At 37.9% G+C, this 25,117-nt stretch overlaps 1 long non-coding RNA gene across 1 annotated transcript in view; it reads left to right on the top strand.

The window, feature by feature from the left end:
* The window catches only part of LOC107649903 (uncharacterized), a 40,861-nt gene that overhangs the window by 5,016 nt on the left and 10,728 nt on the right, over positions 1 to 25,117 (top strand). Inside the window, exon 2 of the long non-coding RNA XR_001624453.2 lies at positions 3,142 to 3,239. This is a non-coding gene — a long non-coding RNA (uncharacterized LOC107649903). The remainder of the gene's footprint in view (positions 1 to 3,141; positions 3,240 to 25,117) is intronic.

Here is a 25,117-nt window from a genome sequence, read left to right as displayed (position 1 = left end):
CTGTCTCAGTTTTTCTATTTGCATCTCTTCAGTGCTCAGCACAGTGTTTGCCACACACTTCGTAAATGCTGTTATATTCATTCATTCATCTCCTCATCTGACCTCTCACTTTTTCTTCAGTGCTACCATTCTGATTGCCTAAAGGACGTCTTAACTTGGGTAGCCTCAAAGTTGGCTCACTTAGAAAAGAGAGCTCACCATCTTTATCTCTCAACTGCAGCAGGCTGAAAATCTTGGAAATCTCTTTGACAGGCCCACTTTCTTCACATTCCATGTCCAAAAACCACTCACTGCCTCCAGATAGGAGTTATTCTGGATTTTCTCCCAGAAACTAGAATCATAGCTCTACATCTGAAAAGAACCTCAAAGACAGTCTAATCCAACCTCCCTAGTTCAGAGAGAAGGAAATCAAAGTAAAGGACTTACCGGAGGTCACACAGGTAGGAACCCACAGAGGCAAGATTTAACCCCAGATCCTCTGACTACAGTCAATGTTATGATGGCTCCCAATTTTTGCTTTAACCTGGCTGCCACCAAGTTAGTTCAGGATAAACTGGGCACCTTGGAATCAACGAATGATAAGACTAAAAAAATACATATTTATTATTCAATATAACCCCACTATCATATCTGTGTGTGTGTGTGTGTGTGTGTTTTAAAAACCTCATCTTCTGTCTTATCAAGTTTAAGAAAGAAAAGTGTTAAGGGCTAGGCAATTGGGATAAGTGACTTGCCTAGGGTCACACAACTAGGAGGTGCCTGAAGTCCAATTTGAACCCAGGTCCTCTTGACTCCAGGCCTGGCACTCTATTCACTGTGCTACCTAGCTGCCCCTATTTTGTATTTTACTTGTTTGCCTACAGATCTATTGTGAATTAGAGGCAGGGCCAGAACTATGAGTTCAAGACTCAGAATCAAATGCTCTTTCCTATACAATGTGCCATTTCTAGTCTCTCTATTTTTTTTCCTTCTCCATTTCATCCCTTCCCATGCCTCCACCATTTTATTTATCTTGCTAAATCACTACTGTGATCCCTCACCTATTGTGGGAGTTACGTTCCAGAGACCCCTGAAATAGGTGAAAATCCACAAAGTAGAAGCATTATATTTATTTTATTATTTATATCTATTTTAAGGCTTTATAAACCTTTTCACTCTCCCATAAACCCCTTCCACACTCTTATTAATCTATAGTCACTGAGCCAATCAGCTCCCAGGATATAGAACATAGCACTGTCATTGGTCACCTTTCATTCCATCAGCCAATAGCATGCTGCGATAAGTGTAACTCCACAACACAGAATTAGATTTTTTTTTAAATCTGCCATACAGTGAAGCCATAAATGAACCGTGACATAGCGAGGGACGGCTGTATTATCATATCAGTCCCTCCATTTAAGAACTTGTACTGATTCCCCCTAGTCATAATTCTAAGTTCTTGCTTGCATTTGAAATTCTCTATTATAGATTTTATCTCCCCATATTAATAATCACTTTTAATAACTGACCTTAAGAGAGGCAGTGGAGTATGGTGGGTCTCTAAAGGACTGACTTTGGAGTCAGGAAGATCTGAATTCAAGTGCTACGTCTAACACAATCCAACTGTGTGACCATGGGTAAGTCATTTAATCTCTGGAAGCAGCTTTCTACCCCAAGGAGTTTTCTATATGAATGAAATTAAAGTACTCACCTCCCCCCCAAAAAAAAATACTAGGGCATTATTTAAACTTTTATAATTTTTAATTCTCTTATTCTATATATTTTCTTATTTGATCCTCCTAATAATGCTATAAGGCAAGTGTTGCAGGTATTGGTATATTTACTTGACAGCTAAGGAAAGGAGGCTCAGAGAACATAAATGATATGTCTCTGGGTGTCAACACCCAGGAGTGAGGCAGGATTTAAACAAAGACTATCTTGACTCTGATGTTCTGCTCGCTACATCATAGCCCCCCACCTGTGCAATTCCATCTCTGCCCTGATCAGATTGATCCTCCTAGATCCATGATGGATTTATCACTTGCTTGTCTACATCTTCATGCTTTTGCTAATGCCGTCTCTCAAGAACTAGAATTTCTCCCTCCTCAGGCTTGGGGTAGGGGGAGGAAAGAGAGGAGAGGCAGGAGAGATAGACAGAGACAGTGAAGCAAAGAGAAGGAGGAGAGAAGGGAGGGAAGGAGACAGAAGGAGAGGAAAGGGACAGAGATAGAGAGGAACAGAGAAGAAAGGAGAGGAGAGAGGAAAGGGAAAGGGAGGGCAGAGGAGGGGAGGAGATAAAGGAGAGGAGAAGAAATATAGATAAAGAAAGAGAGCATCACATTAACATTTTTAAAATATGCAGAGGACAACAAGAAAAGTTCAGAAGACACAAATTAGGTGATTTTGTTACAAATTTATTAAACTTAACATTTATAGGAGAAAATGACTGCTTCACATATAATCATTTTGTTTGTTTTGTTTTTTATTCTTGTTTGTGTTTGTTGATGCGTTGTTGGCCAGAAAGCATGGTGGATAGAACATTGCACTAGGAGTCAGGAAGACCTGACTTCAAATCCAACTTGAAACACTTCCCAACTGTGTGACCCTGGGTGAGGCATTTAACTTCTGCCTGTCTCAGTTTTCTCATTTGTAAAATGAGGATAATAATAGTGTATATCTCCCTTTGTTGTAAAGATCAAGTGAGATAATACTTGGAAAGTGTTTAACAAACTTCATGGCAGTCCATAAATGTTAGTTATTTTTAAGTTCATAAAGTTTAATATATCATCTCTTTTCATTTCCATCTATTCACTTCCTTCAAGGTCTGACTTGAAGACCAGCTCCATGAGCCTTCCCTTATGACTCAGTCTGATTCATGCAAATCATTTATTTGCTTTGTGCTTAAGTCCTTATATATATACAATTTTTGCTTCTTAATTCTTCTACATTCCTGTTCCAATGGCACATCACAGTATGGAGGTGACCCTATAGTCTCACATTCTGTGCCCAGAGAACACAATTATAGCAGGTGTCCCCAGGTTGGAAGGGCTCTAAGCATGGGTCTAGGGCAGATGGTGCCTGTTACCAGATGACCAGCCTAGCTAAGTATAGTGAGACTCATTCCCAGAAAGCCAAGAACCAAGGAAGGATTTTTTTTTTCAGCTACAGAAATTCATGAAAACCAACTATCAAAGACTAAGATTTTTGCTGGTAAAGGAATCACTAATCCTGGAGGCATCGTAGACTCTGGAGGGATTGAAGTAAGTTTCATAACCATTCATTTGCTTTTTTTTTTTGAGCTTTCTATCCTTCAGTGTATCAGTTCCTTGAGTTAATGAGCTTTTATTAAGCACCTACTGTTTTCCAAGCACTGTACTTAGCTCTGAAAGGATATAATAGTTTATCTCTTAAGAGCATAGATTTAAAACTCGAAGGGACCCCAAAAGTCTTATAATCTAATCTTTTTATTTTACTATGTGGAAACTGAGACTTAGGTTAAGTATCTTATTCAAGGAGAGCAATCACTTAATAAATATTTATTAAGGCAGGCACTATGCTAGTACTGGGGATTCAAAGACAAAAGTTAAACTTGTCATTGTGATGATGATGATGATGATGATGGTAATAATAATAGTTAGCATTTATATAGCACCTACTATGTACCAGGCACTGTACTCATACTAGGCATCCAAATTCAAATGTGAAATTCATCATCATCATCATTTTAAGTATTATTATAGCACCTACTACGTACCAGGAACTGTACTAAGTTCTATACAAATATTACCATTCAATCCTCACAATATTATCTCATTTTATCCTACCTGAGAGTTGGTGCTAGCTACCATTATCCCCATTTGAATGATGAGGAAACTGAGCCAATGAGAGGTTTAGTGATTTGCCCAAGGTAACACAGCTAGTAAATGTCTGAGATAGGATTTGAACTTGGGTCCTTCTGACTCCAGGTCCAGTGTCCTTTATATTGGGAGATGACATATACATCTAGAAGTGAGCACAAAACAGAAAATAAATACAAGTAGATGAATGGAGAAGAGGGTCAAAATCTGAGTAAGTTATACAGAAAGTAGCATTTGAATTAAGTTTTTGAGGAAAACCAATGATGGAAAAAGGTCAAAGAAGTGACTATAATCTAGGCATAAGGAATGCTTGGTATATTCTATCTACTTTACCTGAGGGGGTTGGGGGGGGGGAGAGATAGACAGAGAGACAGAGACAGAGACAGAGAGAGACAGACAGTCAGAGAAAGCTGAATGGACACATCTGAGAAATGGCAAGGAGTCCAGTTCCATTGGACCACAGAAAGCATGAGGAGGAACCTGAAGTAAACCTGGAAAGGAAAGTTAAAAAGCTTTAAATTCCAGAGTTTGTATTTGAACCTAGAGATAATAAGGAGTCACTGGAGTTTATTGAGTAGGGAAGTGATAGGGTCACTTTCTAGGAAAATCATTTTGGCAGTCAAATAGGGGATTGATGGAAGAAGCAAAAGACTTAAAACAGTAAGGAGGCTATTGTAAGAGTCCGTACAGGGGATGATGGGAATCTGAATGTAGATAGCAGTTAAATGACATGGGAAAGGTAAATAGAATGAATAGAGAATCCTGAAGCAGTAAGTAATCAAGAAATTGCATTGACAAAATACCTGCACAAGAATTCCTAAGTTAGCAGAGTTAGCCCTAATCAAGGAAATTATCCTAAGGAAGCATATAAGCAACATTGGAGGGCAATTACTGTGCATTGAGATGGAATAAGGACCCTAAAAGACAATCTTGCTTGGGCAAAAAAAAGACTTTATGCTCTAAATCTCTTATAATCAGAGAGATGCAAATCAAAACAACTCTGAGGTATCATCTCACACCTAGCAGATTGGCTAACATGACAGCAAAGAAAAGTAATAAATGTTGGAGGGGATGTGGCAAAATTGGGACATTAATGCACTGCTGGTGGAGTTGTGAACTGATCCAACCATTCTGGAGGGCAATTTGGAACTATGCCCAAAGGGCAATAAAAGACTGTCTGCCCTTTGACCCAGCCATAGCACTGCTGGGTTTGTACCCCAAAGAGATCATAAGGAAAAAGACTTGTACAAGAATATCCATAGCTGCGCTCTTTGTGGTGGCCAAAAATTGGAAAATGAGGGGATGCCCATCAATTGGGGAATGGCTGAACAAATTGTGGTATATGTTGGTGATGGAATACTATTGTTCTAAAAGGAATAATAAAGTGGAGGAATTCCATGGGGACTGGAACAACCTCCCTGAATTGATGCAGAGTGAGGGGAGCAGAACCAGGAAAACATTGTACACAGAGACTGATACACTGTGGCACAATTGAACGTAATGGATTTCTCCATTAGTGGCAATGCAGTGATCCAGGACAACTTGGAGGGATCTATGAGAAAGAAAACTAGCCACATCCAGAGGAAAAACTGTGGGAGTAGAAACACTGAAGAAAAACAACTGCTTGATTACATGGGTCGAGAGGATGTGGCTGGGCATGTAGACTCTTAATGATCACCCTAGTGCAAACATCAACAGCATGGAAATAGGTTCTGATCAAGGACACATGTAATACCCAATGAAACTGCTTGTAGGCTGCTGGAAGGGGTGGAGGGAGGGGAAGGAGGGAAAGAATATGATTCTTGTAACCAAGGAATAATGTTCTAAATTGACTAAATTAAATTTTTTTAAAATGCAGACTTTAGCAGAATTTTTTTTTCCTGGTTGATGAAGAAACTCTCTGGGTAGTTCAAGCTCAAGAGCTTAGTCATTTCACATGTGAGATTTGAGATTTGGTGGGGGCTTGTTCCTCTTGACATAATTGGCCACTGGGTTTTCTAAAGCACATTTTCCCCAGTCAAACAGACAATGGCTTCAAAGGAAAAACGAGGTGGGGCTGAAAGGAGATGTGAAAAAAGGCCAAGCTGAGCCAGTCTAGAAGCCAAAATAGCCCAGGAAAATATCAGGTTTTCTTGCACAACTTTCCACCAATGTGTCAGCAAACCAGGCGATTTCTCTAACTGACAGCAGGACAACTCACATAGACAGCTTAAATGAGGAAGGCAGGGCTGCTGAGCCCCAAATACCTATCTATCTATCCTCACTTGTTTGTCTCAGTACAAGAAAGAACGTCTCACATCTGAATTTTAACATCAGTTGCAATCAAATAAAAATGCTATCCAAAAAATATATATATTTTTTCAGACTCTGTGAAAAGAGCAGCAAATTTGACATAGGTAGTCCTACTCTCAAATCCACACTCATTGACTACCCATGTGACCTTGGGCAAGTCACTTAATCTCTCTGAGCCTCAGTTTCTTTATTTGTGAAGTGAGAAGGTTGCTTTAAATCTATAAGGAGAACCAGTGTCGGGCCCATAGCCAGAAAGACTCATCTTCCTGAGTTCAAATCTGACTTTAGACACTTATGAGTTGTGTGACCCTAGGCAAGTCACTTAACCCTGTTTGCCTCAGTGTCTTCATCTGTAAAATGATCTGGAGAAGGAAATATCAAATTACTTTAGTACCTTTGCCAAGAAAACCCCAAACAGGGCCAACAAGAGTCAGATACAACTGAAGACATGACTGAATAACAAAAAAAGCCATAACCCCATTTAACCCTCTGAAATAAAGAATGTAATTTTTGATGGAAAATTTCATTTTGTTATAAAAACAGAAATCTTCACTCCCTTCCTCACCCTCCCTGGCCCCCTGCACAGACATAAACCTAGCCTCTCTGAGGTATGAGATCCTTACCATATACTAATACACAGGATTACTCAGTTGGCCTCAGGCATGAAAGACAAAGACATACTATGAGCAGCATTTAATATGAGGCCATGTACCTGCCAATGGGCTCTGAATTTCAGAACTGGAAGGGACCCTAGAGATCTTCTCCTATAACCCTTTCATTTTACAAATGAAAAACTATAACTATGAAAGAAAGGAAGCCTCCTGCCCATAGTTATATTAGTTTAACAGCTAAGTTAGGATCTAAGTAATTCTGACTCCCAAGCCTATACTCTTGGTATTATAACATGCCACATCTCATTTCTGTGGTTTTTTAATTAATTAGTTTGTTCCATTAAAATACCGAGTCAAATCCATCCCTCCTCTTCCCCCACTAGAGAAGGCGTCAATTGACAAAAAGACGTGTATACAAAAACTATGTTTTGCTTATTTCTTTCTTTTAGTTCTTGCTCTGGAGGTAGACAAACACAAGTTATTCTTTGAGCACCATTTCTGTTGCTGTATATAATGTTGTCTTGGTTCTGTTCATTTTACCATTCTTAATTTCATGGAGGTCTGTTGTTGTTTTTTTAAATTAACCTGCTCATCATTTCTTATGCCACAAGTTGTTTAGCCATTCCCCAATTGACGGGCATCATCCCTTCGATCTCCAATTCTTTGCCATCACAAAGAGAGCTACTAAAATTTTTTTTTCCATGTTAAGGATGAGGATAAAGATGATACAGAGTATAAAAAAAAATCAGTGCTTTATTCCAGTGGCCAAAATGCCATATTTTTATAATACGAGAAGACAAATTTAGTTCATAAAGGATGTTGACAAATTGGAGTAGATTCAAGAGTTTGACTAGAATGTTGAGGGGATTCAAAATCATGTTGAAAGGAAGTAGGAATGTTAGACTTGGAAAAAAATATATTGGGAATGGAAGTAAGGAAGATATGATGGCCGTCTTCAAGTTTTTATAGGGATGTCACATAGAATGGGAATTAAGTCCCACAGGGCAGAACTAAGAGCAATGAAGATAGAATGAAAGCCATGGAGTTAGAAAGACCTGAGTTCAAATCCTGCCTCAAATGCTTACTCCCTGTGTGATCCTAGCACAAGTGACAACCCTATTTGTTCAAGTTGCATCCTCTGCAAAATAGGGATAATAAGAGCACCTATGTTCTCCAAGGTTTGAGATATTTGTAGAATGTTTGCAAACCTTGATGCATCACATAAATGGTAGCTATTAGGAAAGAAAAGAAACAGGAAGCATTGTGGCATTTCAGTCTTTAACCATTCTAGAATAACCATCAACTAAGCAATGGCATAGGGATATAACAAGTCACAAAGGAGCAAAGGCTGCCCAAAGAGTGGTCAGGCTGACTTGCAATAGCCCAGGTAAATATGTATCCAGATAATAATATCCTGGAGGTTATCTATTGATTGAGCATGTTATATACACTGGACCCTGCTGGGTGGGGGTGTCAGAAGAGAAACAAAAGGAATTGTCCCTGCCCTCAAGAAACTTACTGTGTACCTGAGGAGGCAAGAAAACCCACAAGAAAGAACTAGAGAATAATCTCAAATTAAAGACTTAACTCCGCATAAGTGCCAAGGAATGCAACTTCAGGGAGTGATCATTGTTAAGCAAAGGATTAGTCAGACAGAGAAGGCTTCATGAAGAAGGTGTTTCTGGAATCTTGCTTATTTAGAAAAGACCTAATGCCCTACCCGCCCCCTCAAGCCAACATTTAGAAAAGGTGGAGTGGGAGAAGGCATGCTAAAGTATTGTCCTTTATAAAAAAAAAAAATTTTAAAAAGGCCCATTGCATTTTGGGTGGTATTGGCAAATGAGCTCAAAAGTCTGCCAGAGCTGGCACATTTCCAACAGAGATTGACATGACTGGAGACTGAGGCATAATTCATGGATTTCAGCAAAAATAAAATACAACCTGGAATATGATATTTGACATCGATAGCAACTCAAATCAGTCGCTGAGAAAGATATGGTCTAGACAGTATTGCAGATGTTCTCAGATCAAATAATATGAGATTCCGTGAATATTTCTCATTAAGTTTGTGCAGGATAGAATGATGGAGAGTTCACCAGGAGAGTATGGTCCAGTGGAGTGTGGGTCAGAGATTTTTTTTAAAAAGCATTATGCCGCTAAGTCTATGTATCATATTATACACATATTTTAAATCTTCCCACATAGATTATAATCACCACCACTAGTGTTATTTTCAACACTGAACTGTACTCATAAAACCGAATACTATAGAGCTCTTTGTATTTTTCAAAGTGCTTTCAAATTTATTACTAATTTGATCCTTGAAGCAAATCAAGAAGGTAACTGGAGACAGATATTCGCATTCCTATTTTACAGATGTGAAAACTGAAGCCCCGAGAGATTCCGAAATTTGCCTAAAAACCCCCAGTATGTTAGCAGTAAAATTGAGACCTAGATCATCTGCTTCTTTACCCTAGTCCTCTTTCAGCCCCATCACGTTGCTTCCTATCTGTATGTTTGACCAAGCTAATATCGCAGTGTGTGTGTCTGTAGTTGTAGATCTCTATGGATATGTGCGCGTTGTTTTGCAGTTGTGTCTCTGGACTTTGTCCATGGGTTTTCCTCGCAAAGATACTGGAGTGTTTTGCCATTTCCTTCTCTACTGTGTCCTCTTTTTACAGATGAACTGAGGCAAACAGGGTTACCTGACTTGCCCAGAGTCACAGCAAGTAAGTGCCGGAGGCCAAATTTGCACTTAGATCTTAGGAAAACTCCAGGTCAGTGCTCTATCCATTGTGTACATTTTAAAAATTAATATTCAATACTCCAAGTATTATATTTAATAATATTTAACGTGAAGCAAAGGGAAAGTAAAAGGCTAGAGAAACTGAGAGGGCTCACCAGCCTCCCACATGGAAAAAGAGAATGAAAGGGAGGAGCTACCTCAACTATACACAAACAGCACATGGATTGGTGCATGTACATGAAAGGGAAAAGGGAATTTGGGGATAAGGAAAGAAGGCTGGGAGATGAAATCCACAGGATACAAAATTTCCACTTATATACCTGCATTGCCTAAACTGACACAAAGTACCCATGTGTGTATGTGTGTGTGTGTGGTGTGTCCTCATTTTTAAGATGAAATGAAGCAAACAAGGTTAAGTGACTTGCCCAGGGTCACACAGATACTAAGTACCTGGGGCTGGATTTGATCTTAGGTCTTCCTGACTCCCAGACAGGTCCAGGCTCTATCCAATGCACCCCCTAACTACCACACACACACACACACACACACACACACACACACACACACACACATATAAACAAGCTAGCATTTATGCAGCATTTTAAGTTTTGCAAAGTGCTTTTAAAATATCTCATTTGAGACTCACAACAATTCTTTAAAAAAAAATTTTTTTTAAACCTTTACCTTCTATCTTGGAGCCAATATACAGTATTGGCTCCAAGGCAGAAGAGCAATAAGGGCTAGGCAATGGGGGTTAAGTGACTTGCCCAGGGTCACACAGCTAGGAAGTATCTGAGGCCACATTTGAACCTAGGACCTCCTGTCTCTAGGCCTGGCTCTCAATCCACTGAGCCACCCAGCTGCCCCCGACTCAGAACAATTCTAAGAAGTCGGTGCTATTATTATCCCCATTCCCTATATTATGTGAGGCAAATGGAAATTTAGTGATTCCAAGTTCACATAGCGAGTAAATATGTTAGGCTGGATTTGAACCCATGTCTTCATGGCTCCAAGTCTGGTGCTCTATCCTGTAAAAATTAAATTATATCTCTAATGATAAAAAATTATTTTATGAGGTTTATTAAAGATCATTAGAAATCAAGGAATAAAGAGGATACAAAATAAAGTTGTGCCCATGGCTGATTAACCCATTTAAAATCCCCACGCTTAGCTTACCACCATAGTTTCTGCATCATGTAAGAAGAGAGCACATGGGAGGCATTACTGCCAGTTAAATACCAATAACATCATCTCACCAATGTGGAGACGCAAGAGAGATTATGGGGAATTCTGGGAAATAGCAAGGACTTCTGGGGAATGAAGTCTAAGGTTCAAAATCTCCATTTATACAATCCACTTATCCATCTAGCTATAGAAAGGCATATGGGTATGTATGTACACACACATACACAAAGACACAAACATAAAATAATGCAAGTAAATATATGCATGCATACATAAATATGTATCTATAATATTATTATCATCAGTTTTATATGCATATAGAAAGCCGTATATGGTGTGTGTGTACATGTGCATAAATGCAGGGTGCTGTCAGGCACAGATGAGTATGTTGGACTTGGAATAAAGAAGCCCTTGGTTTGAATCCCACATATGATGTTTCCCAACTCCACTGACACAGGTCAGTCACTTACCATCTCTTAGCCTCAGTTTCTTCATCTATAAAAAATGAGGATATCAATTCCTGCCTCGCCGGGTCATCAATACACAAATGAAATCATGACTGTAAAGAGTTTTTACAAACTTAGAAGCACTATATAAATGCTGGCTCCGACAATGCAAACCTGGCAAAATTGGAGGGACAAGAAGCATCACATCATCAGAGTAATTGGCACGAACACTGGGCTGCCTGCTGTAAAGATTTACTGCGGAAAAAGGAAAAACCAGGCTGGTGTTGGAAGAGAGAGGTGTGATGAAAAGGGGGTATTTCAGGGCTCATTAGAATTTATCATCTGTGACACAAAGCAAATTTTAGGAGCACGCTGGATAAAGCGCTGCAATTTCTGCTAGGTCAGTTTTAAGGAAGTCAAACTCAAATAGAAATGGAGGCTACTAAACCATACCTAACGTTCCCTACAGGTTACAAAATGGCTTAGAGAACCACATGTGCTTATGGATTTCTTTTTTTATTAATACACCAACTTTTTAAAGCCAGATAGGAACTATATTTTAACCTGTAATGGGACAAACTTGAAAGTATCATGGGCCAGATGTGATGTGCATGTTATGTGTTTGATACTTCTGACAGAGGAAAGAGCACTGAATTTGAAATTAAGGGACCTAGGATTAAATCGGGTCTCTGATATTTACTGTTTGTAAGTTAATTGAAGGATCTCTTCACCACCCTGGTTCTGAGTTTCCTTACCTGTAAAATGAGGTGATAGAGGGAACAGTTAGATGGCTCAGTGGCTAGAGAGTCAGGACTGGAGATGGGAGGTCCTGGGTTCAAGTGTGACTTCTGACACTTCCTAACTGTGTGACCCTGGGCAAGTCCCTTAACTCCCATTATCTAACCCTTACAGCAATTCTACCTTGGAACCAATATTTAGTATGGATTCTAAGACTGAATATAGGATTGATTTTTTTTAATGAGATGCTAGGACTAGATCATCTCTAAGGTGAACTTGAATATTTTTTTTTTTTTAATTTTAATATTATTTTATTTGGTAGTTTTCATACATTATTCACTGGAAAGAAAGATCGTTTTCTTTTCCTCCCCTCCCCCCCCCCCCCCCCCCCCGCCTTTCCCTCTCCCACTGGTTATCACATGTGTTCTTGACTCGAACCCATTTCCCTGTTGTTGGAGTTTGCATTATAGTGTTCATTTAGAGTCTCTCCTCAGTCTTATCTCCTCCAACCCTGTGGTCGAGCAGTTGCTTTTCAGCGGTGTTTTTATTCCCACAGTTTATCCTCTGCTTGTGGGTAGTATTTTTTTTTTTAGATCCCTGCAGATTGTTCAGGGAAATTGCATTGATACTTATGGAGAAGTCCATCACCTTCGATTGTACCACAATGTATCAGTCTCTGTGTATAATGTTTTCCTGGTTCTGCTCCTTTCGCTCTGCATCACTTCCTGGAGGTTGTTCCAGTTCACATGGAATTCCTCCACTTTATTATTCCTTTTAGCACAATAATATTCCATCACCAACATATACCACAATTTGTTTAGCCATTCCCCAATTGAGGGGCATCCCCTCATTTTCCAATTTTTGGCCACCACAAAGAGCGCAGCTATGAATATTTTTGTACAAGTCTTTTTGTCCATTATCTCTTTGGGGTACAAGCCCAGCAGTGCTATGGCTGGATCAAAGGGCAGACAGTCTTTTATCGCCCTTTGGGCATAGTTCCAAATTGCCCTCCAGAATGGTTGGATCAATTCACAACTCCACCAGCAATGAATTAATGTCCCCACTTTGCCACATCCCCTGGTGAACTTGAATATTAAGAAATAAAATATTATACACAGTTATGACTAAACTTTTCGGTTTCAAAATATCAATAGACAATTAAGATGGTTAAACCAAGAAAAATCTGTAAGGGTTTTTTCTCTAAGGTGAACTTGAATATTAAGAAATAAAATATTATACACAGTTATGACTAAACTTTTCGATTTCAAAATATCAATAGACAATTAAGATGGTTAAACCAAGAAAAATCTGTAAGGGTTTTTTCTCTAAGGTGAACTTGAATATTAAGAAATAAAATATTATACACAGTTATGACTAAACTTTTCGATTTCAAAATATCAATAGACAATTAAGATGGTTAAACCAAGAAAAATCTGTAAGGGTTTTTAGGTTAGAAACCTTTTCTAGCAAATATTTAATATTATTAATAAATATTTAATATTAAATAAAATATTAAATAGCAAAATTTAATGATGTGAAATAAGCATAAAGATGACCATTCGCATGTCTTGGGTTGTTCAGTCATTTCAATCATTTTTCATTTTTTTATGACCCCATTTGGAGTTTTCTTGGCAAAGATGTTGTTGTTCATGCATTTCAGTGACATCCTACTCTTCATGACACCAGTTGAGATTTTCTTGGATACTGGAATGGTCTTCCATTTCCTTCTCTACCTCATTTAACAGATGAGGAAACAGAGGCAATTAGAGTTATGTGACTTCCCCAGGATCACATAGCTAGTAAGTGTCTGAGGCTAGATTGGAACTCAAGAAGAGGAGTCTTATTCATTCCAGGGCTGGCACTCTATCCACTATACCACCTAGCTGCCCCGCAAGCCTCAGAACCAACAGTCAACGCTAAACCTCTGGGGGACTCCTAGTACAACAATCTTTCTACAATGCCACGTTGTGTCTCCAATATTTCTATGGAACATTTCTATAATCTAATCTAGCTTCTCTATTAGGAAACTAACACAGGTTTTCCCACAAACTTCCTTTCAGACATTGTTCTGCTTTCAAAAAGAACCTGGCATTGAGGAATACATATACTTCTGAGATCATGCCCTGTCATACGGGGCTGCACTTGATGATGTCATTATTCTAAGTGTCAAGACCCAGTGAGGCAATTTAGCATTTCCATTCCCCAAAGGAAATTTTACTTCCCCAAGACATTTGTAAAAATGTGGATTATCATTAGTATCTTGTGACTATACTATCATAATAAAAGATGTGATTAATAAAAAAAAAGGCATTTTTTTCAGTAAAGTGGCAGAGCTATAAAGTTTTCTACTAAATTTCCTTTGAACCTCCTACAATTAAGCACAGAGGTAACCTATATATTTTCCTAGCTTTGCCTAATTGTACCATAGTTGTGATAAGAGTCCTTTTTTCCTAAAAAAAAAGCAAAAAAAACAGTACAGATGAGCTACGAGAGACTGTGGAAGGCCAACCCTTTCATTTATCAACAAGAAAGGGAACTTTTCCTAAGATTTCCCAGGCAGTAAAAATAACTACTGGATACGAGTAATTGAGCCCATGTTTTGATTGCAAATCCATCATCCTTTCTTTCCACTACAGACTATATGTTCATATAATTGACCAAAACATGTATTTATGGGGGAAGTAGGCAAATAATGTGTGCTGGTTTGTCAAAATGACATCTTAAAATTGTAATGAATTATTGATGGTTATGAGGATGTAACAGACAGTTAGGAAGAAAATGGAAAAGGGAGGAAGTGTGAACAAGGGAAAAAAAGGCAACCGTAATGGAGTGGAAAGAATATTGGCCATCAGAACCAAATAACTCAAAGTCAGTTCCCACTTCTGATACTTGCTATTTCTGGGACCTTGGGTAAGACTCTTATACTCTTGGGGTCTCATCTGTAAAATGAGGGAACTGGACTAGATAGCCTCTGAGATCCCTTCTAGACCTATGATCTAATGAATATATGCTCGTTTAGGGCAAGGATTAACTTTTAGCTTTTGTTTGTCTCCTTAGTATTTAGCACAGTGCCTGGCACACAGTAGGTACTGCATAAATGCTTATGATTTATCTGTCTGCCCATGAGATTTCAACTCCATCTGAGCATACAGGAGGTAGCTTTCATGTGATTGTGTTATTGATGAGGCCAACCAATCAACATGCATTTATTAAGCACCAAGATGACTAGTTACTATCTGTATAAACGTCCATTATTCAAGCTGCCAGTTTTGTTGGTGATAAATAAAGATCAAAATGATAATGCTTGGTGTACATATGACTTTGGAGATCTGTGGAAACAACTTTATGGTCAATCTGGACTCCATAGACCCGTAGGAAAGAAACGTTTTGGATCACCCAATTTCTACATCCAAGCCTTCAATATCCTCTGCTCAGGGATCCATCATCCACACCCTGAAAGCTGACCCGCAGGTCGTGTCACCTTAGGAAGAAGGAGTAACCTGCTTCATCCTCAATTCCCAGTCAAAGTTCTTTTTATTGCTTAACAACTATACCTTCAAATGCACGTCCAATCAAGTCTCAGATGGAGCAGATGTCCTGCCTCCCTGATGGACAGAGCCAATTACTGAATCCGTAGGGGCCTCAGATCTGAATACAAAATGTTTGCTGGAGGCTCAGTTCCCAGGCAAGGCTATGGAAACAGCTGTCTTATATGAGCTTAAGTTCTTATGGTTAAGGGGATATACGATTGCTAAACCAGATCAGCTGGATTAACTTCTAAAATAAAAACAGCTCTTTTGTGGCTCTCAGAGAGCACATGGATAGTTTTAATCAAGCTGAGTGCTTGAGAGTATAGTAGCCACCCAGCATAGGACATGTGTGTGTGTGTGTGTGTGTGTGTGTGTGTGTGTAGGAGTAGGGAGGGAGAAAGGGTGAAGGGATGAAACAGAGAGAGAGAGAGCATCTGCAAGCAAGAATGTGTATGTTCTCAGACCTTCTGAGTCCAATGACTACTCCCATTATTAAACACTTAAGGAAAGGCTACTCATTGAAGCACATGATGGAATTGGGACAGGATATGTTTGTCCTTGAGGGGGAAAAGAAGGAAAAGATAAGAGAACTGAAAGGATTTTCAGTCTTTTCTATGCCTCCAAGTGGCCAATTTACATTTAAAAAAACAAAATGAGAGAGAGAGAGAGAGAGAGAGAGAGAGAGAGAGAGAGAGAGAGAGAGAGAGAGAGAGAGAGAGAGAGAGAATTTATCACATTATAAATAGTGCCAAGGTTTCCAGACCTAGTTTAAAGTAATGGAATTTGGTAGCTTGACCGACAAGAGTGTGAATAAAACCTTGGCTAAACTAACCTGTGGGATTTTCTATATTTCTATGTATATCACAGAATTATGGGAATTGAGAAGGACGTTAGATGTCTAATTTACTTTCCCCTATTTACAGATGAGGAAACTGAGACTTGACCTGGTAAGGTGAAATAATTTCTACAAGTTCCCATTGAAAGTCAGTGTACCCAAGTTGTTTAAACAAAAATAGGCTTTTTCAGGAACTTTGGCTAAATTACCAAACTAGAGCAGCTCATTATAATAATATTGCCTTTGCATATTAAGACTTACAAAGACCTTTCTCTGCAGCAAGCACAGTTTGTACAACATTAGTCATATCATTACTATTTTCCCCACTTTTCAGACAAGGAAGAGAAGACTCAGAGAAGTTATGACTTTCCCTTGGTCACATGGCTATTTGGATTTCAAATGTCTTATATATATATATATATATATATACACACATATATATGTCATATATATATAATATGTATATGTATTATACAAAGATAAACAAATTAAACAGCATTGCTTAATATTTAGGTAACCTTATATAAGATGCAATTTTTCCCACAAGTATTTTCTTTATATATCTTTCTAATGTTACTTTTTCTTTAGCAAAGTTATATGAAGGCTATGATAATAGCTAAAATGCTTGGACATACATTAAAGCACGAATCTATATCATGTCATCTCATTCTTCATACAAACATTTATTGAGGTGCTATTGAGGGAAAGAGAGATATGTAGGAGGAAGTATGGTCGATACAAACTTGAATTAGAAGCAAAAGAACTGGATTCAAATTCTAACTACAACCTACTCTCTGTGTGACTTTAGACAACTCCTTTCAGCATTCAAGACTTGTTTCCCCATATGTAAAGAGTTTTGAGGTTCCTCCCAGCTTTAGGTATAATTATAATACACTAAGAATAGAGATTGGAGGCAGCTGGGTGGTTCAGTGGATTGAGAGTCAGGCCTAGAGACAGGAGGTCCTAGCTTCAAATCTGACCTCAGAAACTTCCTAGCTGTGTGACCCTGGGCAAGTCACTTAACCCCCACTGCCTAGCCCTTAACTCTTCTTCTGCCTTAGAACCAGTACAACAGCCTTGATTCTAAGACAAAAGGTAAGTGTTATTTAAAAAAAAAAAAAGAATGGAAATTGAACCTGTGATTTCATTAATAAAGGGAACTCCCAGGTGAGAAAGTTTCCTTTAGCAATGCCAATAGGTACTATCTCTATAACTTAGTTTTATCATAGTTAACATTTATCTAGTGGCTTGAAAGGGTTAAAAAGTGCTTTATATACACCTTATCTCACTTAACTTGATTCCTGTAAGTCTCTGATGGAGGTGAGATTATTATACCCATTTTTACAAATAGGGAAACCAAGACTAGAAAAAGCAGTGACTTGCCCAGGGTTAAACAACTCCTATCTGAAGCAATATTCAAACTGAGATCTCTGTACTAAGCTGAGGTCTCTGTACTCTATCCACTATGGCAGCCTCAATATGCAACAAGCAACCCTCGTCTTCAAGAACTTACAGTCTTATTAATTTGAGCAAAAATGTAACACAAGATAATGTAATGTTTGTCATGAAAAAATGTACGTTTAAGGGCCAAATGGGCGGGTGGTACAGTGAGTGCTGTGTCCCTGGGAGGGAAGGATGACCTCCTTCCATTTATTAAGAAATGTTCTCCAGCCAACAAAAGAAAATAAAACTATCCACACAACCTCACAGGAAACTCTCTCTGGTGGTTTGGGTTAACTTTTTCAGTTTGTTCTTTATTGAATATGATAATATAATAATAAATATGTATATGGCTACATACAAAAATTAATTTAAAGTGAAGATTAGTGAGACATAAGCAAACTATGATACATTGCAAAAATCACTTTATAATAAAGGAGAAATGGAGTAAGCAATATCATTAAAGAAATGTATCAGCCCAAAAGAAAGGCTAATCATGTGGGAAAAGGAAAGGATAACCACAGGACATCCCATGTGAGCCATAGATACAATGATGACAACATCAATAACAATAACTACTCCTACTACTACCACCGTCCATAGAGTGCTTTTAAATTTGCAAAGTGCTTTACAGACTTTATTTCATTGAGGTCAAGAGAAAGCAATGAAAACTCCCAATATGCTGGGTGGACTGGAAAGTCGAGAATAGGCACTGATGAGTGGCTATCTGCATCATTATGTTGCAATTTGAATTAATAAAACCACAAATCTGTTTCAGTGTATTGTGGTCATCAGTTATTATTGTAATTTGTGTCAATTGGGTAACAGAAATGTATTAAGCATTTATTATGTGCCAGGCGCTGTGTAAGCACTGGAGATACCAAAAAAAGTAACCATAGTCCCTGCCCTGAAGAAGCTCGCATTCTACCGGGAAAGACAACATGGAAATTACTATATATATATGTGTGTGTGTAAGATACATGCAGAGTAGATAGAAAGTAACCTTAGAGGGAGATGCACTAGCATCTGGGCAAACTTCTTGTAGGAGATGAGTCTGAGCTGAGCCTTGAAATAAACCAGAGAAACTAAACGAGGGAGTTGAAGAGACAGAGCATGGTTGTACTGGAACTTTCTCAGCCTGGTTCTTTCCCCGGAGCCCATTGTTAAATTTTCAGTGTGAGCATTTACACCTCAGAAATCAACAAAACTACAAATCGGGGCTCAGTTTATTTTGTTTTGCTAATGGTCTAGATTTAAGAAACTGGTGGGAAACATATGAATAATGCAGATGAAGCTTTAAAATTTGTCCTGAACCTTGTTCTGAGAGCAGGTTGTTAAACATTTATCAGCATTCCCCCTGACACAGTCTGCATGTGTAATTTCACCAGTATAATCAATTCCAGGGTGGCAACTCTTTCAATGAAGTGAAAATGGCAATTATTCAGACTGGAGCATAGAGATTTTAAGTGTCTTGCCCAAAAACAGTTAGTCTGTGTCAAAGACAGGATTTTAACCCAGTTCTTTTCAACTAAAGCTCACTCTCTCTTCCCAATATCATTCATTTTATTCGTAGCATTTCAGCTATGATAGTGACTAGTTAAGGAGTCAGTAGAATACCTTTGTCTTTAATGCCATACAGATGTGAAGATGGCAAAAAAGTCAGAAGTCCCTGATGGGCACAGTTGTGTCTATAGAGCTGACCCAAGTAAATGTGAGGGTGCCATGTATTTGTGGCACAATCTTCTGTTTTCCAGTTAAAGTGTTTTCACCTTATGATTAGCATTTCATGAATATTTCCCTATTCCCTCAGCAAACATGCATCTGGGTGCCATATTTCTGGGTTTGGTCCATGTGTTAAAAACTATAAGGTTGAGAGGTTTGGTCAACATTGTTCTTCCTGTTTTTGTTTTGAGTATTAAAAAGACTGTATAAATAAAGAGGGATTGTCATGCTTAAACATCAAATCGTTCATCATTTTATAATAATCCTGTACCAAAATTTTGCTCTCAGGTACGCACACTCCCCTCCTTATCCCCCCCCCCCCATATATACACAAACACATAGCACCCTACGAATGAAAACAAAGTGCCCGCCAACCCACCTCCATCTTAGATGTGATGTATCCTGATTTCATTGAGGAAAGAGCTCCCAAAATCTCAAATCTGGAACCAATTTTATGGACAAGGAACTGCCCCTTCAAAATTCTTATCCCTGCCATGAAAAGGAAAAACATTGTGTATTTCTTCTTTTTTCTTTAAAATTATTTCATCATAAGCCCCCTGGGCGAATTTAGCTAAGTTCTTGGAGATAGGGTGTGTGATGTTCTGAAACTTATGTATTCCTCTAACACATCCAGCAAGTTGGCTCATGTCATCCATACCCATTTATGCAACACCATTCATTCAGGTGACGCTGGTTTGCATTGTCCTCTCCTTCAAAATATATTTATTTGACATGTGTTCTCAGGTCAGGTGCTAGGTACATCAATTTAATTTAGAGTTACACAAGAGATCCCTGCTGTACCACTGACTACCCATTTGATTTGGGGGAAAATATTTCTCCTTTGTAAGTATTAATATACCCATCCATAAAATAAAAGGTTAGATCCCCTTTGGGATCCTTTCTAGCACAGACCTGTGAATTGATGAATGATCCAATTGAGAATACAGTCAGCTCAAAACCTATGATGCTGTGATGGTCTTAGCAGTTTTTAGTATAATTTCAACTATGTGATCAAATTACTTTGTTCTAAATCAGGAGTTTTGAACATGGGACCCCCGATCATCAAGGAGTTCATGGAGAGATTTCAGGGGGGCTGTGAAGCTGGGTAGGAAAAAATCATCTCTTTGTTTTTACTAATCACTCACCAAAATGAACATTTCTTCACATTATTTAAATACAATAGACAGGATTCCATAACTTAACCAGGAAAACTCTTTATCTATATAATATAGTTACAGGAGTATAGATGTAGTGGTATAAGGGACCCTCATGTTCATAGAGTCCAACCTCTTCATTTTATATATAGTTGAGGAAACTGAGCCAAGAGGTTAAAGTGACTTGTTAAGTTTCTTATAGATAAGTAAGTATATGAGATGGGAATCAAAACTAAGCCTCCCTATCTCTAAGTCCAATACTCTATCCAATAAATCTACACCTCTCTTAAGTCCTATAAGGACCTCCTATAATGCCTCATCCTGGAGTAGAAATAGCCCTGGATTTGCATTGCCAGGATGAGGCGTTAGAGGACCCTTGGCAGGTCCTGTCCAGTTTATGTGTCTTATCATTAGCAGACCAGTCTGGCCACATTCAAAGAAGCATATCGAGAATTTGGCCCCATCTTTTCAACCACTGAAACTCTTAAGGACCATTTGTTAGGATGCAGAGATGGTGTGCCTTGATTGGCTATGAAATTTTGCAACAATATAAGTATCACATTTGCAAGGATACAACTAAATGTCAATAATACCCAAAGAGTCTGTAATTTTCTTAGTCTAGAGAATTTCTGGTATGGAAATGCCCTCCTTCTTGGTGGATTACAACTCAGTTAAAATTTAGTAATAATGCTAATAGCTAACATTTATGTAATACTAAAGTTTTCAAAGATCTTTAATTATTTACCCCATTTGAGACACACAACAACCTTTTTTGGAGGGGTGCTTTATTCCTATTTTAAAGGAGAAGAAGAAACTAAGCCCTAGAGAAGACAAGGGGCTTGCCAAGGGTCATATAGTTAGCAAAGGTTCGGGACCAAATTTGAATCCAAATCTTCTTGATTTCTATCCATTACCTTGTTAGAACCTCTGATACCTAGTAGTTATCTAGATGAGGTATGATGAGGAGAGGAAACAAGTTTCCATCCTGAATAAGTCTCAAATCTGTCTATAATAACAAATATAAGCATAAGATTATAGACTGAGAGATGGAAAGACCTCAGAGGTCATTGAGACTGTCCCTCATTTTACAGATAAAGAAACTAAGGTAAAAAGAAGCTAAGTGACTTTCCCAGGATCAAACAGTCAGTAGGTGACTGAGGAAGAATTTGGACCAAAACATTCCTGATCCTAAATCTATCACTTTATCCACTATCCCAGCAGGAACTCTAACATTTATAATCTAGAGAAGATGAAGTGCAATGGACTGTGACAATTTCCATGTTAGCAAATCATCTCCTCAAAAGTTAATAATATTGAATATAAAGTTAAGATGAGCACTTAGGGAAGGATTTTGTTTTGTTTTATACTATATGGAAACATGGAAAATGTTTCTAAAGACACATTCCAAAAGTAAGTTGTATATAATATGGGTATCTACATTTGTTTAAAATATTAAGAAATCTAAAGATTCTCCCAACAGCAAAAACCTCTGGGCCCACATACATACTAAAGAAAGAAAAACATTAAGGCATCCTCATAGCAAATCGAGGCCCAATGATGACTTTTTAAGCAGAGCTTTGCCCTCTGTTGGGTTGATTCCCATGGAGTTATTTCTCTAAGGCCTTGACTATTTCTGTGGTCACTCATCTACCCTCTGGCCATTTGAAAATATGTTTTTTAAAAAAGAGTGGCTGTCAAAGCTCATCTCTGTCTTTTTCACTGTCATGGGGTGAATCACATGAATGCTTACAGTTGGAAAACAGCTCTATTTCCAGCACTTTTAAAATCAATGAGCTTGAACTCTGAGGACTGTTAAGACTTCCACAAAGGATACAGAAATTGTTGTCTCAGTAATGCCCATTATTATTGTTCAGGTCACTTCACAGTTATGATTCCTGAGAAACAGTTTCTCTCATTCTAGATTAAGAGTTCTTAACATCTTTTGTTTATCATGGCTCCCTTTGGCATTCTGGAAGAGCCTTCAAACTTCTTCAGAATAATGTTTTTAAATGCATAAATTAAAAGACATAGGATTACAAAGGAAACCAGTTATATTGAAATATAGTTCCAAATATTTCTCCCATCCAAGTTCACAGATTCCCTTGAAAGTCAATTTATTGACTCCAGTTTAAGAACCTCTGCTCTAGATGTTCTGATTGATTTAAGGACAATTCCTGTGAGCATAGATAATTTGATAGGAAAACTAGTATGAAAAGTAAGAATCACGCAAATATCCTTGAAGGTAAAAGGGATCTATCTATAATAGAAGTCATGGTATCTCCTACACACAAGTTTCACAAGACAAGGAGAGAGAGAGAGAGAGAGAGAGAGAGAGAGAGAGAGAGAGAGAGAGAGAGAGAGAGAGAGAGAGAGAGAGAGAGAGAGAGAGACTGGTTAGACTTCTCTTTTATGTCTTTTAAATCCTATAGCCAAGATTATGAAGCTGCTTTTATGCTGTAGAATTCCACCAGGAAAAACAAATTAGGGTTTGGCTTTAAATTGCCTGATCCTGGATAGAGGTATGTGACATTCAGGATTAAGAAAGATTGTGACATCTGATATGCTAATAGCACATAAGCAAAAATCGAGGTATAAAATGAGTGTCCCATCAGGACCGCAGTAACTCATGCACACTTAATTTATCTGGAATGTAACAGTGGTTATTACCATGAAATTCTCCAAGTATGAGTAATTACCACAATAACACCCTTAAAGCTTACAGATGCTTTCGAGTTTCAAGAGGGGCATAGAAGGAGAAGAAAAGATCTAAGATTTTTTTTAAAATAAAAATCTGAACTATTTCTATTGAGAAAAACAGTGGCAAATGGCAAGCTTTTGAGAGGGGAAAAGTAGGATAGATCTTTTTAATGAGATTCTTGAAACATCAAATAAAATCTTATTAATAAACACATGCTTGAAAACAGGAAAAGTCCTTCATGCTTGGATCTACAAATATCCAACTAAAAGTTTCCTGATAGAGAGAGCTGCAAATAGATTATAATGATGCGATAATGTTCTTTTGGAAACCATGACAAGAGACTGGGAGTTCTTTCCTCCTTGTCTAATTAATATAGCCATTAGCAGATTCCTAAATTTTATCAAATGACTAAAATAAGTCTGGATGTCTGCTTTCTTTTACATGATTTAGATACATGGTTTTAGTACATGGTCAAGAAAAATTTTCAATATTTCATGAGAGAAATTAAATCTTTTACTTCCCAAGAAGTGTTCAAGTTGAAGTGAAAATAATGGCCCCAACTACAATCTAGCTGGTACACCTGGGATTCAACAAATGTAACCTGCCCAGATTCCAACAAAATCAGAGATTTTATTTAAAAATTAAGTCAATGAAAAAAATAGATATTTTTGTGAGTTACATTTTAAAAAACTGAATTCCCTTCCTCCAAGAATGTCTGAGTTTCATTTTTTCTACTATAACAAGTATTTTTTTTACTAACTTCATTATTAACTTGTTGGAAGTTGTAAAGTATGTTATTAAAATATAAATTATTGATGCCATAATGATTATTATATATTATATAATGGTTATTATAAATTGTAAATTGTGCTTTGCAATATGTTTGGAAAGCTCCCATCTTCAAAACTAAAACTAGGTTTGCCAGATTGCAATTACAAAGACTTTTGTATTAGAACCATAACCTGCATTCAAATCCCACATTTTTCTACTTACTATCTATGCAATCTTGGACAAGTTATATCTCTCTGAGCCTGTTTCCTCAATTGAAAAATGAAGTGTTTGAACTAGGTCATCTCTAAGAAACCTTCTAGTTCTGAAACCTAGAAGATTTACATAGAAATATGTTCCATCATGAATATAGAATACAGTTTTCTTCTCCTCTATGATGGGATTGATAGAAATTATTTGAATACCCTTTCATGGTAAGGGGCACCAGAAACATAGCTTCAGGGTAATATTTTGGGCAGCTAGATAGCACAATGGATAGAGCTCTAGGCTTGGAATTAGGAAGACTCATCTTCAAATGTTCAAATTTGACTTCAGACACTTATTAGCTATGTGACCCTGGGCAAGTCACTTATCCCTATTTGCCTTAGTTCCTCATCTGTAAAGTGATCTGGAGAACAAAATGGCAAATAACTTTAGTATCTTTGCCAGGAAAACCCAAAGAGTTTCATGAACAGTTGGACATGACTGAAAACAATTCAATAACAATACTATTTTGGAATTTTCCTGGACATAGGTACTAATGAAATCATCAACTAATGCAGAACCAGACTTTGATATATTTATGATTTCATTATCCCATCAATAGGAGTAATAAGTACAGTGATACAGAACATTATCTATCCATGTTTTCTCATCCTGTGCAACTCTGGTCCATGTTATCTCACAAATATTCCATAAATAATCCACCAATTGCTACCGAGGAAGCAAGCAGGCCAGACTAGCTGAAGCAGCGGGGAATGGAAAGTGATCTGTACCAGACAAGTCAAACCGCTACCATCACCTCCCTTCAAAAAGACCAGGACCCTGAATCCCAAGAACTTGGGAATAATAATACCCTTCCAACCACCAGTTTTGTTCCTAGCCTGGATCATTCAT

This window comes from Monodelphis domestica, chromosome 8 (assembly GCF_027887165.1).
Source record: "Monodelphis domestica isolate mMonDom1 chromosome 8, mMonDom1.pri, whole genome shotgun sequence".
Lineage (NCBI taxonomy): Eukaryota > Metazoa > Chordata > Mammalia > Didelphimorphia > Didelphidae > Monodelphis > Monodelphis domestica.
The sequence above is the reverse complement of the archived record's forward strand: the minus strand, read 5'-3'. Positions and strand labels throughout refer to the sequence as shown.